Source organism: Oncorhynchus mykiss, chromosome 21, assembly GCF_057628025.1.
Source record: "Oncorhynchus mykiss isolate SJ-2025 chromosome 21, ASM5762802v1, whole genome shotgun sequence".
Lineage (NCBI taxonomy): Eukaryota > Metazoa > Chordata > Actinopteri > Salmoniformes > Salmonidae > Oncorhynchus > Oncorhynchus mykiss.
Genome location: NC_143042.1, coordinates 52,883,995 through 52,899,752, shown reverse-complemented (window position 1 = coordinate 52,899,752; position 15,758 = coordinate 52,883,995).

The window sequence follows — 15,758 nt, the reverse complement described above, 5'->3', positions numbered from 1 at the left end:
TTACAGTGAAATGCTGAATACAACAGGTGTAGTCGACCTTACAGTGAAATGCTGAATACAACAGGTGTAGTAGACCTTACAGTGAAATGCTGAATACAACAGGTGTAGTAGACCTTACAGTGAAATGCTGAATACAACAGGTGTAGTAGACCTTACAGTGAAATGCTGAATACAACAGGTGTAGTAGACCTTACAGTGAAATGCTGAATACAACAGGTGTAGTCGACCTTACAGTGAAATGCTGAATACAACAGGTGTAGTAGACCTTACAGTGAAATGCTGAATACAACAGGTGTAGTAGACCTTACAGTGAAATGCTGAATACAACAGGTGTAGTAGACCTCACAGTGAAATGCTTACTTACAAACCCTAACCAACAACAAGTTTTAAGTAAAAAAATAGGTATTAGGTAAACAATAGATGAGTAAAGAAATAAAAAAAACAGTAAAATGACAGTGAAAATAACATTAGCGAGACTGTATACAGGTGGTACCGGTACAGAGTCAATGTGCAGGGACACCGGTTAGTCGGGCTAATTGGGGTAATAAGTACATGTAGGTATAGTTAAAGTGACTATGCATAGATAATAAACAGAGAGTAGCAGCAGCGTAAAAGAGGGATTGAGGGGTGGGGGGACACAATGCAAATAGTCTGGGTAGCCAGTGTGCGCGGGCACCGATTAGTCGGGCTAATTGAGGTAATATGTATAGTTAAAGTGACTATGCATAGATAATAAACAGAGAGTAGCAGCAGCGTAAAAGAGGGGTTTGGGGGGGAGTGGTGGGACACAATTCAAATAGTCCGGATAGCCATCTGAGTACCTGTTGTGTGTTGATTGATGAGTAAAACATTTTTTTAAATACATTTTAGAACTAGTCTGTACAGTAACAAAATGTGTAAAAAGTCAAGGGGTCTGAATTCTTTCCGAATGCACTGTATATAACATACAACTGTTTAGCAAACAAAAAACGTGACATAGACAGAGCCAATACAGGATACAACCAAATGCTCTCTACATGTGAGCCCACTGGGATTCAATACATTCCCCAACTGAGATTCAATACATTAGCCCACTGAGATTCAATACATTAGCCCACTGAGATTCAATACATTAGCCCACTGAGATTCAATACATTAGCCCACTGAGATTCAATACATTCCCCAACTGAGATTCAATACATTAGCCCACTGAGATTCAATACATTAGCCCACTGAGATTCAATACATTAGCCCACTGAGATTCAATACATTAGCCCACTGAGATTCAATACATTAGCCCACTGAGATTCAATACATTAGCCCACTGAGATTCAATACATTAGCCCACTGAGATTCAATACATTAGCCCACTGAGATTCAATACATTAGCCCACTGAGATTCAATACATTCCCCAACTGAGATTCAATACATTAGCCCACTGAGATTCAATACATTAGCCCACTGAGATTCAATACATTAGCCCACTGAGATTCAATACATTCACTCATTGAGAGTCAACAGATTCACCCATTGAGAGTCAACAGATTCACCCATTGAGAGTCAACAGATTCACCCATTGAGTCAATAGATTCACCCATTGAGATTCAATAGATTTACCCACTAAGAGTAAACAGATTCACCTACTGAGATTCAATACATTAACCCACTGAAATTCAATGCATTCATCCACTGAGATTCAATGGATTTACCCGCTGAGATTCAATGCATTCACCCATTGCGAGTCAATAGATTCACCCATTGCGAGTCAATAGATTCACCCATTGCGAGTCAATAGATTTACTCATTGAGATTCAATACATTCACCCACTGAGAGTCAACAGATTCACCTACTGAGAGTCAACAGATTCACCTGCTGAGATTCAATAGATTCACTTATAGAGTTGAATGAGATCCATTGTGTTGAATGGAATTTGTGAGTTTGAGTTTTTGGGGTAGCTGTTTTTCATACTACCAAAATCTTTCCATGAACTCATATGTAAAATCTCTGCAGTCACTTCAGTAGCAGCTTTAAAGACCGATAGCTCCCTTTGCATTTGGTCCTAATCACCAGGTTGTCACTTACGGGAGCTGTTCCAATCCGCAAAAAAAGGCTCAGTATGTTCTTAGTTTAGCCTTTGCTCTAGTCGCTCACCAAGATGGCAGCTATAAAACATGTTTGTTGTTTCCTGTGAAGTCTGCCAAAGCCTGAATTCACAAAACCCTCATCATAATGTGATAAAATGATAGTAATATGCAGAATGGCACAGATGGTGGATGGATCTTTGCCTGCTATTCCCTAGCCCATCAGTAAGCCATTTTCCTGCCTATTCTTCCGTTTTTTACGAGTCATATCCAAATATTAACACGTCCCAAGCTGTCTCAGATGCCCCAATTTACACATTTATTAAACTCAGATTCTCGATTAAAGGATCGCAGTAAACTCTTCATTGTGTCCTGTTCATTTCTAGAATCGGAGTGTCTTTTTCAAGGTACAAAAGATAATGATTCATCCCTTTGTCTTATTAGTGGACGCTTAATAACGTCTCTGTGTCAACGCCAGCTTGCATCGCTGTGTGTGCACTGTGCATTGCCCTTCACTGTCTATTTTTCTTGACATTATGATGAGTGCGAGTTTTTTTTTCTTCTCCATAAACCCAAACATGCTGTAAGATTTGGCCTGCTTTTGTTTCCTGTTTCCTTACAAAGCCAATTCATGAGTGAGGGAGGACCTGTCAATCAGACAATGTCAACTCCAAAAAAACCTAAACTAAACAGGCCACACATGTACATCCTTCATCGTGAGAATGACAGACTATTCAACTAGTCTATCAACTTGTACTCTGTCAGCTATTGGCTTTTATGATGCCAAAATAGGGAACGGAAATGATCATTTGCATATTTTTTCAGCCTGTCAACTAAAACCATCACCGGAAAAAATGCTGCCAGGCACTGACATGATGGAGGCTCTGTTTTTTTTGCGCGTATGAACGCTCGTGTCAGAAACTTGTCTCCCCACCTGTCGTTCAATGCTATGACGGGGTGCCAGCTTACTATTTACACGAGGGTGGTGATGGGGCTTGAGCCTTGCTCTGCTCTCATCCCCAAAATAGACCCCCCCCCCCCCCTCCCCCCCGCACCTCTCCTGGCAGGCATGAGTTCGTCGTGTAATGACACATTGTCAGAAAGCTATGCAAAGTAGCAATTTGCCTAGGTATCTCCATTTCAATTTTAAATACCTTGCTCCATGAGCGAAACATGATCCCTCTAAATTTAGATCAAATCCCATTAAGCTTGAAAACATCACTGACACACCGGGAGAGAGGGGAGTTCTAGTACTGAAAGTTCCTTTAAATGTTCTCTTCTTCTTTTCTGAGTTTCACTTCTTTTCTTAAACAGTGACGGACTGCCCTTGCAAAGTTAGTCACACGTCTCAAAATCGGATTTGCCCACACATTTGAGAGAAGTACGTCTAGATGTTTTTCAAATGGTGCTGCTTACTAAACGTGTACCGTGTGTGTAGAGGCATTAGGCTGAAAACTGAGTTTAAAAAAAAAAAAAACAACGTAAGCCTGTTTCATTTGTCCTGATAAATAAGCAAAGATCTATGCAGACACAGAGTGTTTTTCATGGTTTTCAAGTCAGCTGGTGAGGAATGCTTATTTAGTTTAACAATGATTTCTCTTTTTAGACCTTGCAATTTTCTGTTGCATGGTAGATGAAAGCAAACAACTCTTCCTTAGTCTCAATATGTAAACCTTCATGTCCACGAGAAGGAAGACTAAGGAGACTAGTCTAACTGTAATCACTGTTAAGGAGACTGGCCTAACTATTATCACTGCTAATGAAACTGGTCTAACTGCAATCACAGCTAAGGAGACTAATCTAACTGCTAAGGAGACTAATCTAACTGCTAAGGAGACTAATCTAACTGCTAAGGAGACTAGTCTAACTGCTAAGGAGACTAGTCTAACTGCTAAGGAGACTAGTCTAACTGCTAAGGAGACTAATCTAACTGCTAAGGAGACTAGTCTAACTCTCAATATTTAAACCTTCATGTCCACGAGAAGTCTGATGAATATCCTGATGAATATCCTGATGAATATCCTGATGAATATCCTGTAGGTCACACTGGGATGTCCACATACTGGAAAGACTAAGCGTCAATATTTAAGTATTGTGTATTGTTTGGTTACATTTCCTTATTTGTGAAGCTCATAGGATATTTGGAGTAGGATAGTATTATTTATTGTTCACGATGAAATGATATCCCTTACATTGGTGTTTACATGTGTCACAGTGAGAGAGCAGTAGCTAGCTGGGTGTGCTCCTCCGAATCTGAGCTAAGGACACTAGTCTAACTGTAATCACTGCTAAGGACACTAGTTTAACTGTAATTACTGCTAAGGACACTAGTTTAACTGTAATCACTGCTAAGGACACTAGTCTAACAGTAATCACTGCCAAGGACACTAGTCTAACTGTAATCACTGCTAAGGACACTAGTCTAACTGTAATCACTGCTAAGGACACTAGTCTAACTGTAATCACTGCTAAGGACACTAGTCTAACTGTAATCACTGCTAAGGACACTAGTCTAACTGTAATCACTGCTAAGGACACTAGTTTAACTGCTAAGGAGACTAGTCTAAGTGTAATCACTGCTAAGGAGACTGGTATAACTGTAATCACTGCTAAGGAGACTGGTATAACTGTAATCACTGCTAAGGAGACTAATCTAACTGCTAAGGAGACCTGTCTACCTGTAATCACTGCTAAGGATGCTAGTCTAACTGCTAAGGAGACTAGCCTAAGTGTAATCACTGCTAAGGACACTAATCTTGCTGCTAAGGACACTAGTCTAACTAATAAGGAGACTAGTCTAACTGTAGTTACTGCTAAGGAAACTAGTCTAACTGTAATCACTGCTAAGGACACTAATCTTGCTGCTAAGGACACTAGTCTAACTGCTAACGACACTAGTCTAACTGTAATCTTTGCTAAGGAGACTGGTCTAACTGTAATCACTGCTAAGGACACTAATCTTACTGCTACGGACACTAGTCTAACTGTAATCACTGCTAAGGACACTAATCTCACTGCTAAGGACACTAGTCTAACTGCTAAGGTGACTAGTCTAACTGTAATCACTGCTAAGGAGCCTGGTCTAACTGTAATCACTGCTAAGGAGACTAGTCTAACTGTAATCACTGCTAAGGAGCCTAGTCTAACTGTACTCGTTGCTAAGGAGACTGCTCTAACTGTAATCACTGCTAAGGAGGCTAGTCTAACTGTACTCGTTGCAAAGGAGACTGGTCTAACTGTAATCACTGCTAAGGAGACTGGTCTAACTGCAATAAATGTTAAGGAGTCTAATCTAACTGCTAAGGAGACTAGTCTAAGTGTAATCACTTCTAAGGAGACTAGTCTAACTGTAATCACTGCTAAGGACACTAATCTCACTGCTAAGGAGACTACTCTAACTGTACTCGTTGCTAAGGAGACTGGTCTAACTGTAATCACTGCTAAGGAGACTAGTCTAACTGTAATCACTGCTAAGGAGGTTTGTCTAACTGTACTCGTTGCTAAGGAGACTGGTCTAACTGTAATCACTGCTAAGGAGACTGGTCTAACTGCAATAATTGCTAAGGAGACTAGTCTAACTGTAATCACTTCTAAGGAGACTAGTCTATCTGTAATCACTTCTAAGAACACTAATCTCACTGCTAAGGACACTAGTCTAACTGTAATCACTGATAAGGAGACTGGTATAACTGTAATCACTGCTAAGGAAAATAGTCTAACTGTAATCAATGCTAAGGAGACTAGTCCAAATGTAATCACTGCTAAGGAGACTAGTCTAACTGTAATCACTGCTAAGGAGGTTTGTCTAACTGTACTCGTTGCTAAGGAGACTGGTCTAACTGTAATCACTGCTAAGGAGACTGGTCTAACTGCAATAATTGCTAAGGAGACTAGTCTAACTGTAATCACTTCTAAGGAGACTAGTCTATCTGTAATCACTGCTAAGGAGACTGGCCTAACTTTAATCACTGCTAAGGAGACTGGCCTAACTGTAATCACTGCTAAGGAGACTGGCCTAACTGTAATCACTGCTAAGGAGACTGGCCTAACTATAATCATTGCTAACGAGACTGGTCTAACTGCAATCACTGCTAAGGAGACTAATCTAACTGCTAAGGAGACTAGTCTAACTGTAATCACAGCTAAGGATACTGGTCTAACTGTAATCACTTCTAAGGAGACTAGTCCCAATGTAATCACTGCTAAGGAGACTAATCTAACTGCTAAGGAACTAGTCTAACTGTAATCACTGCTAAGGATACTGGTCTAACTGTAATCACTTCTAAGGAGACTAGTCCCAATGTAATCACTGCTAAGGAGACTAATCTAACTGCTAAGGAGACTAATCTAACTGTAATCACTGCTAAGGAGCCTGGTCTAACTGTAATCACTGCTAAGGAGACTAGTCTAACTGTAATCACTGCTAAGGAGCCTAGTCTAACTGTACTCGTTGCTAAGGAGACTGCTCTAACTGTAATCACTGCTAAGGAGGCTAGTCTAACTGTACTCGTTGCAAAGGAGACTGGTCTAACTGTAATCACTGCTAAGGAGACTGGTCTAACTGCAATAATTGTTAAGGAGACTAATCTAACTGCTAAGGAGACTAGTCTAAGTGTAATCACTTCTAAGGAGACTAGTCTAACTGTAATCACTGCTAAGGACACTAATCTCACTGCTAAGGAGACTAATCTAACTGTAATCACTGCTAAGGACACTAATCTCACTGCTAAGGAGACTACTATAACTGTAATCACTGCTAAGGAGACTTGTCTAACTGTAATCACTGCTAAGGAGACTAGTCTAACTGTAATCACTGCTAAGGAGGCTAGTCTAACTGTACTCGTTGCTAAGGAGACTGGTCTAACTGTAATCACTGCTAAGGAGACTAGTCTAACTGTAATCACTGCTAAGGAGGTTTGTCTAACTGTACTCGTTGCTAAGGAGACTGGTCTAACTGTAATCACTGCTAAGGAGACTGGTCTAACTGCAATAATTGCTAAGGAGACTAGTCTAACTGTAATCACTTCTAACGAGACTAGTCTATCTGTAATCACTTCTAAGAACACTAATCTCACTGCTAAGGACACTAGTCTAACTGTAATCACTGCTAAGGAGGTTTGTCTAACTGTACTCGTTGCTAAGGAGACTGGTCTAACTGTAATCACTGCTAAGGAGACTGGTCTAACTGCAATAATTGCTAAGGAGACTAGTCTAACTGTAATCACTTCTAAGGATACTAGTCTATCTGTAATCACTTCTAAGAACACTAATCTCACTGCTAAGGACACTAGTCTAACTGTAATCACTGCTAAGGAGACTGGTATAACTGTAATCACTGCTAAGGAAAATAGTCTAACTGTAATCAATGCTAAGGAGACTAGTCCAAATGTAATCACTGCTATGAAAACTAATCTAACAGCTAAGGAGACTAGTCTAAATGTTATCACTTCTAATGAGACTGGACTAACTGTAATCACTGCTAAGGAGACTGGCCTAACTTTAATCACTGCTAAGGAGACTGGCCTAACTGTAATCACTGCTAAGGAGACTAGTCTAACGGTTATCACTTCTAATGAGACTGGACTAACTGTAATCACTGCTAAGGAGACTGGCCTAACTGTAATCACTGCTAAGGAGACTAGTCTAAGTGTAATCACTGCTAAGGAGACTGGCCTAACTATAATCATTGCTAACGAGACTGGTCTAACTGCAATCACTGCTAAGGAGACTAATCTAACTGCTAAGGAGACTAGTCTAACTGTAATCACAGCTAAGGATACTGGTCTAACTGTAATCACTTCTAAGGAGACTAGTCCCAATGTAATCACTGCTAAGGAGACTAATCTAACTGCTAAGGAGACTAGTCTAACTGTAATCACTGCTAAGGATACTGGTCTAACTGTAATCACTTCTAAGGAGACTAGTCCCAATGTAATCACTGCTAAGGAGACTAATCTAACTGCTAAGGAGACTAATCTAACTGTAATCACTGCTAAGGAGGCTGGTCTAACTTTAATCACTGCTAAGGAGACTGGTCTAACTTTAATCACTGCTAAGGAGACTAGTCTAACTTTAATCACTTCTAAAGAGACTAGTCTATCTGTAATCACTGCTAAGGAGACTAGTCTATCTGTAATTACTGCTAAGGAGACTGGTCTAACTTTAATCACTGCTAAGGAGGCTAGTCTAACTTTAATTACTGCTAAGGAGACTAGTCTAACTTTAATTACTGCTAAGGAGGCTGGTCTAACTTTAATCACTGCTAAGGAGACTAGTCTAACTTTAATCACTGCTAAGGATTAATCACTGCTAAGGACACTGGTCTAACTGTAATTGCTGCATGCCACTATGTACAGTAGACTCGATGGCTAGCACTCCGCTCTCACCTCCCCGTTCATCAGAATGGGTTCTGTGGTACTCAGGGGCTTCTGCATGTCATTGCTGCCCTCTGCAGTTCTCCCCCCATTTGCTCAATAATGAAGATGACCCACTCCACTAAGGCAGTATTGAATAGAATCTGAGGAGCTGCTGTACGGTCATTTAAATAGATTTAGACATGCTAGTTTGACTAAATTCAATGTTTTATGTTTCACTGCAAAGAGAAACTTAGCCTGGTGGTTCTTCTGGCAGACTCAGTGATTATATCTTAATTGGGATGGTGCTAACCTTTTCATAGACACACAGTGATAGCCTTTTCACAGACTCACAGTGATAGCCTTTTCACAGACTCACAGTGATAGCCTTTTCACAGACTCACAGTGATAGCCTTTTCATAGTGATAGCCTTTTCACAGACTCAAAGGGATGGCCTTTTCAGAGACTCACAGTAATTGCCTTTTCAGAGACTCACAGTGATTGCCTTTTCACAGACTCACAGTGATTGCCTTTTCACAGACTCACAGTGATTGCCCTTTTCACAGACTCACAGTGCTAGCCTTTTCACAGACTCACAGTGATATCCTTTGTACAGACTCAAAGTGATAGCCTTTTCACAGACTCACAGTGATAGCCTTTTCACAGTGATAGCCTTTTCACAGACTCAAATTGATGGCCTTTTCCTTTTCACAGACTCAAAGTGATGGCCTTTTCACAGACTCACAGCGATAGCCTTTTCACAGATTCACAGTGATAGCCTTTTTCACAGACTCACAGTGATAGCCTTTTTCACAGACTCACAGTGATAGCCTTTTTCACAGACTCACAGTGATAGCCCTTTTCACAGAGATAGACCTTTTCACAGACTCACAGTGATAGCACTTTTTATGCAATTTATTTTTATCACAACAGAGCTCATTCTGGAATAATTGGTCACCGTCAGATATCCTTGGCCCTGCCACACAGTTCACTAGTCTGTGTAGACCAATATTTACTGTTACCAAAATGTCAACGTTAGCTCCATGAGTGTTATGTTACCAGCTATAGAGCACTAGGACATTATCATCATTTTTGGTCTTTAAAAATACATTCCCAGAAGTGCATGTCCATGTCCATGGTGTCATGTGTCTGTCCAGTAAGTGCGACGGCAAAATGTTTCCCCCCGGGCCTGCCACATAAAGGACAATGCAATTAATGACAGATGGCCCGGCGATGACCATGTCCTTGAGCATGTGCCTTATTGGCACCTCCTGCTAATTGTATCACATATAACACAACTAAAAGCATAATAAATCTGGAGCAAGGGGGGATGTTTTATGCAAGCGCGCTCCTCCTTTTCCAGGCAGTAAATTGCTCCGCTCTTGAAATATCTCCAACCTTATGACACCCACAATGCATTAGCTTAATTGCCTTTTTTTTTTTTTTTTTTCCCCTCGGGTTCTTAGACCTCAGAAACTGTTAGTGTTCTTTAAGCTGATTCACAAGAACTGTCTGCAGCCTTTTTTTGGCATCGTCTTCCTTTGGAAAAGTGTTTTTGGTGTTGTTGAGAAATAGGGTATGAAATCATCGCGCTGGTACAAGGGGCTGGTACATTGTCAAAATGGCCACACTTTAAATCAGGAACCTATGAATTTGCTTTGCACAGATAAGATGCTGGTCAAACGATATTAGATGATAATTTATGACAACAGGCATAGTACTGTCATTCAATAAAAAAAAGGTTACAAGCTAGAAAATGGCCTCCTTACTAACGTATATAGACTAGAGCAGGGAAAGGGGGGATACCCAGTCAGTTGTCCAACTGAATGTATTTAACTGAAATGTGTCTTCTGCACTTTGGCATCCACAGTGCCCTGGGAACAGTGGGTTAACTGCCTTGCTCATGGGCAGAACGACAGAGTTTTACCTTGTCAGCTCAGGGATTTGATCCAGCATCCTTTTGGTTACTGGCCCAACCCCCAAGGCTACCTGCTGCCCCCAGTATGAGCCTAGAGAGTGAGCCGAGAGTGTGCGACTAGACTAGAGTGTGCGGCTAGACTAGAGTGTGAGGCTAGACTAGAGTGTGAGGCTAGACTAGAGTGTGAGGCTAGACTAGAGTGTGAGGCTAGACTAGAGTGTGAGGCTAGACTAGAGCGTGAGGCTAGACTAGAGCGTGAGGCTAGACTAGAGCGTGAGGCTAGACTAGAGCGTGAGGCTAGACTAGAGCGTGAGACTAGAGCGTGAGACTAGACTAGTGCATGAGCCTAGTACATGAGACTAGAGCCTGAGCCTAGAGTGTGAGACTAGACTAGAGTGTGAGCCTAGAGCGTGAGCCCAGAGCGTGAGACTAGAGCGTGAGCCTAGAGCGTGATCCTAGAGCATGAAACTAGAGCGAGAGACTAGACTAAAGCGTGAGGCTAGAGCGTGAGACTAGACATTGACTTGACTAGACTAGACTAGACTAGACTAGACTAGACAAAATGTTTCTTAAAAGTGAACATTTCTAGTTTGGCCTTACAGTAAGTGCATTAGTGAGGATGGTTCCCCTATGGTTCACCTGAAGCGTCTTCCCATCACCATGTGCCCATCTGGACAGCCTGGGTCACTGCAGGCTTTCGCTTCAACTCTGAGAGGCGCTACCAAGCCACCCCCGAACCTTCCTACCTCCCCCTGGTCTCATTATGGAAAGACTGATGGTGTTGACTAGTAGCAGCTGCTGCAGTGTGGTCTCAGCCAAGAGAAAGACATGGAGGACCAGGAAACGTGCCACAACATTTCCACATCTCATTTCCACATCTCATTTCCACACACACACACACACACACACACACACACACAAACCTTCCATTACAGGAACTTTACCAGTACTCAGCATTTGAGCGTCGAGCCTGACCCGAGGTTCCATGTAAAGATGTGACACCCATGTGGATCGATCTCTGATACTGACTGTGACATAAGTAGAGGGCATATGTATGGTTCATTCAAGTGATTGAGTAATTTTCCGCTTCCTCCTCCCCCTCATTTGCCCGTCTTTGTAAGAAACGGTTCTTCCCTCTATTCGTCCAGTCCTGAAGATTACAACAGTAGTCATCTATCAGGAATCCTTTTTGAAATACAGTGAGTAAGGGTGGGATTGTTCCCCAGGTGATGCATTCTGAACCCCTAGAAAAAAAATGTTGTGGGGACATTTAAAAAAAAAAAAAAAAAACTTTGCATTTTGTGCGAGTTGTGTATGTTGATGGAAAGATAAATCATTACAAGGTATTGTTATAATTTAATCATTATTATTATTGTTGTTATTATAATGGTTATTATTGTTATTATTATTATTATTATTATTATTATTCTCACTTGTTATTGTTATTATTGTTGTTATTGTTATTATTATTATTGTTGTTATTGTTATTATTATTGTTGTTATTATTTGTATTATTATTGTTGTTATTGTTATTATTATTATTGTTATTATTTGTATTATTATTATTATTGTTATTATTATTATTGTTATTATTGTTGTTATTATTATTATTATTATTATTATTATTATTACTACTATTATTATTTTTTGCTCAGAAAAATACATGTAAATTTATGTGAAAACTGAAGCAGAGATTTTAGTATATAGTCACCTTTCGATGCAGAAAGCTGAATTCAGAAAATTCCCCCAAAACAATCCATCCACAACTTCATCAGTGTATCTCTCTGAGGCTTTATTGTTAGATCTCCTCCATAACTTTACCCTTAACCTAATGGCCTAACAAATTAGTGACAGTCCTTCGCGTCAGTGTAGATTATGCCCGGACATGGGCACAGTAAATGCTCGCTGTGTATGGGGCACAAATCTTATTTGGCACCAAAGTCCACAGAGAAAGCTGAGTTTGCAACAAGGCTGCTTACTCCGGTGGAAACAGAGATCTATTAACATATTTCATTAAATATATTGAGCAACCAGGGATTGCAGGTTAAGAAATTTGAATGCGGGAGCTAACAGGGAAATTCAAGGGACATTTGATCATAATGACAGTCTGGTAGACACGTCCCGAGTCCAGTCCCTCCTAGGGAATACTAAGTATCATCGACTTCAACAAAAGGGACGAAAAGTGGATGGCCTTCACCCAAATACAGCCGTACACCACAATATAAAATGTTTAGATCTCGCAAAATAATGATTCACTTTTGGTCAATGGGGGATGATGTGTTCAGTTGAAGCATTTGCAGTAGATTTGAATCATTTACCATTGAACAATTCTAAAGACAAAAAAAAAAAAAAAACTATAGTCAAAACATTCATGGGGGGGTGGGGGTGTGTTAAATGCATAAGCATAGTCATCACTGATCAGAGACGACTCTCTGTGTTCTACTCGCATGGTCTGTTTGCCCACTGTATGATCTCCTTGTGTCCTTATCTCCAACAACCTCTTTTGTAAGATAACAGTCCCTTTACTTTTCTCTGTTTGAGACCAATTTGCTAGCAGTTGAGCAGCAATAGCATATTCTCCATTACTTACCCTTATCCGAAGTAGCAGTTTTGTGGGAGGAAACGTTATCTGGACAGAAGTGAATGGCTAAATGGGCCTAAGCAATGGCTCCTCGGTTGACCAAGCACAGCAGGATAGGTCTCCCTCCCTCTTTGGTACAAAGACACCAAAACATTTTAAAGACACACACATCTTAGACTACAGTTAACTCATAGTACCTTCATATATGCTATAAGCCCTAAAAGAGAGGCTTTTCAAGGACGTTCTACAGGGGGGGGAAAGAAAACAAAGGAATCAGGAAGGAAACAGGAAGGAGAATAGATCAATAGAGGAGTGAGAAATGGTCCAAGTGGCGTTTTCTCGCTGGTCATCAAAAGGTTATTTTACAGCCAATAGCGCGTATTGATTTGGTGTGCGCTTCCTGGCCTCTCGGAGAGCAGAAATCTCTGCTGAGGGAATTTTATTCCGTTTATTTATTTTTTTAGCAAAAGGATTAGGGGGGGGGGCCCTCGGGTACGATCAATGGGTGTTTAATGTAACTGCTGGAATCAAGACATGAATCATAGGCACTCGGGCTATAACGTTTTATTTAGTGGTATCATTGGTATGCTTAAGGACGTGGGCTATTCATCAACAGTCTTAACATGTAGAGGAAAAAGTCCTTAACTCACAAGTTTGCTGTGTGGTGAAGATGGAAAGTGGTCTGTGTAGCCGAAAAGGTAAAAGAGAGATTGGCACATTGCAGTTCTGTGCCGTGTGAATCTTTCTCGGGGAAAACAAGGATATGTTGATACACCGTTCTGACAGGCTTTCTAAGAGCCGTTCCCACCCACACATAAAGATATGACTGAATACACTCATGAAAAAAAAACATGGTGTGTCGGCACGTTTACATATAGTTCTGTGTGTTGATGATGTACAGCAATAATGTATATCAGTGGAGGCTGCTGAGGGGAGGATGGCTCATAATAATGTATATCAGTGGAGGCTGCTCTGAGGGGAGGACGGCTCATAATAATGTATATCAGTGGAGGCTGCTCTGAGGGGAGGATGGCTCATAATAATGTATATCAGTGGAGGCTGCTGAGGGGAGGATGGCTCATTATAATGTATATCAGTGGAGGCTGCTGAGGGGAGGATGGCTCATAATAATGTATATCAGTGGAGGCTGCTCTGAGGGGAGGATGGCTCATAATAATGTATATCAGTGGAGGCTGCTGAGGGGAGGATGGCTCATTATAATGTATATCAGTGGAGGCTGCTGAGGGGAGGATGGCTCATAATAATGTATATCAGTGGAGAATGCTCTGAGGGGAGGACGGCTCATAATAATGTATATCAGTGGAGGCTGCTGAGGGGAGGATGGCTCATAATAATGTATATCAGTGGAGGCTGCTGAGGGGAGGATGGCTCATAATAATGTATATCAGTGGAGGCTGCTCTGAGGGGAGGATGGCTCATAATAATGTATATCAGTGGAGGCTGCTGAGGGGAGGATGGCTCATTATAATGTATATCAGTGGAGGCTGCTGAGGGGAGGATGGCTCATAATAATGTATATCAGTGGAGGCTGCTGAAGGGAGGATGGCTCATAATAATGTATATCAGTGGAGGCTGCTGAGGGGAGGATGGCTCATAATAATGTATATCAGTGGAGGCTGCTGAAGGGAGGATGGCTCATAATAATGTATATCAGTGGAGGCTGCTCTGAGGGGAGGATGGCTCATAATAATGTATATCAGTGGAGGCTGCTGAGGGGAGGATGGCTCATAATAATGTATATCAGTGGAGGCTGCTGAGGGGAGGATGGCTCATAATAATGTATATCAGTGGAGGCTGCTCTGAGGGGAGGATGGCTCATAATAATGTATATCAGTGGAGGCTGCTGAGGGGAGGATGGCTCATAATAATGTATATCAGTGGAGGCTGCTGAGGGGAGGATGGCTCATAATAATGTATATCAGTGGAGGCTGCTCTGAGGGGAGGATGGCTCATAATAATGTATATCAGTGGAGGCTGCTGAGGGGAGGATGGCTCATTATAATGTATATCAGTGGAGGCTGCTGAGGGGAGGATGGCTCATAATAATGTATATCAGTGGAGGCTGCTGAAGGGAGGATGGCTCATAATAATGTATATCAGTGGAGGCTGCTGAGGGGAGGATGGCTCATAATAATGTATATCAGTGGAGGCTGCTGAAGGGAGGATGGCTCATAATAATGTATATCAGTGGAGGCTGCTGAGGGGAGTATGGCTCATAATAATGTATATCAGTGGAGGCTGCTGAAGGGAGGATGGCTCATAATAATGTATATCAGTGGAGGCTGCTGAAGGGAGGATGGCTCATAATAATGTATATCAGTGGAGGCTGCTGAAGGGAGGATGGCTCATAATAATGTATATCAGTGGAGGCTGCTGAGGGGAGGATGGCTCATAATAATGTCTGGGACGGAGTAAACAGAATAGAAACTGAAAATTTGATACCATTCCACATACTCCGCTCCAGCCATTACCACGAGCCCGTCCTCCCCAATGAATGTGCCTCCAACCCCCAGTGGTGTATATACATGTATATGTCTGTAGATATAAGCTCAAATCCAGAAGTAGCTTTTGTTAAACCCTAATATGGGAGCAGTAGACAATATAGCATATCTTACTGTGACAACAGCCACAGGGTAGTCATGGGAAACTGTATAGATAATTTCCCCGTTCATGCACCCCCTTCAGCCATTCCGTTATGCAGTCCTTGACATAGCCAAGCGGCCACGCGGTTCAAATGAATAATTCAAGTATAACCAATAAGCCAATGTTCCAGGGCTGAGCCAGTGACACAAAAGCGATAGCATCCCCACTTATGTCGTCTGA